The following is a 1,446-nucleotide window of genomic DNA, read 5'->3' on the forward strand; positions in this document are numbered from 1 at the left end:
ATAAATAGGAAATAGGTTGAACAACGGACAGGTCAACGAAATTTTCACTTTGTCATTGTTAGTTACATTAATAAATACATTAGATTACATTCCCACCCAAAATTAATTTGTTCATGCAAAAAAATGTCATGACTTCATCTTTCAGTGAAATGTATGTAGGATTCACAGCCCATCGATAAACAACCAGTACTGAACCCTGCAGACAGCCAAAAAAAATGATATTATTGTTTCTTAACTGAATAACATCATGATATAGAGGGTAGTTTCTCCTGAATTCCCAATCTTATGTCATGTTTAATCATCCACCAACCAACCAAGCAGACCCTAGACACTCACTCCCTATTGTGTTCTGCTCCCAGATTTGAGCCTCTGCAACTAAGTCTTCTGTATTACAGAGATAGAATTTACCTAGAATTTTAATTTAAGGGAAAGCAGATGGCGGAGGCTGATTCTGTAATAACGGTGGAGCTAAGGGCTGTGCCTGCATTGACACTTTAAAACGGGTGGTCACTGATAGCTCTGACCTTGGTCTCCGTGCTGTTAGCAACTGCCAAGAGGAGGAAAAAAAAAAGGAACAAAACTCCAGGCTGTCAGACCTTCAATCTCTGGCATGGGCAGCAGACACTGGACGGCTGGTGACATACACTGGGCTGAGGTGATCAGGGACTGTGTCTGTGCACGACTGTGTGTGTCCGGGTGCGCGTTGGCATGTGTGTGCGTTTGTATTGAGCACAAAACATTGTGTAACTTGAGCACCTTATCGTGTTGAGGTGGCGAATGTTGATGACGCCTCACGTGAGAAAAGCAGTGTATGGGGCCGGTAGGATAGGGGGGAGGGTCTCGGAACAGTTAACACTTCATCCACTCCCTGGCATCCTCAGTGCTGCCTCATTCTTTAACAAATATCAAGGCAATTAAGGTACTGCTACCGTGTATCAGGGCAAATCGATGTCCAATTTCTTCATTATTGGTGACTGGTGTGACTAGATCAAGTACTTCAGGATATATTCTAATCAGTCACTGCAGAACCAGACGCAGACCTGAGGACCCATGAGATAATTTACAGCCACACTTTGGGCACTTAACATGTTTCTCTATTTGAGCGTATTTAGCCTTTAATAAAATCAACCTTGGTAACAGCCAATCAACAAACAGCTTGTGATTAGATCATTCAGAATTTGTGGTTTATAACAGTCTAAAAATACTCTGAGGTGACACTAGCGAAACCAATTCCCTGGCATTAGCACACAACTTTGTGGAATTGAGTGTGAATCCACTGTCGTTGCCATCATCCCGACCCCCCTCCCACCAACTATTCAATCACATCTCTATCTCTCTCTCTACCGCCATCAATCTATCCTCTCTCTCTACCTCCATCTCTAACTCTACCTCCAGTGCTCCTCTCTCTCTACCTCCATCTCCTCTCACATCCCCTGCCTCAATCCA

The sequence above is a fragment of the Pollachius pollachius genome, assembly GCF_949987615.1.
Source record: "Pollachius pollachius genome assembly, chromosome: 1".
Taxonomy (NCBI): domain Eukaryota; kingdom Metazoa; phylum Chordata; class Actinopteri; order Gadiformes; family Gadidae; genus Pollachius; species Pollachius pollachius.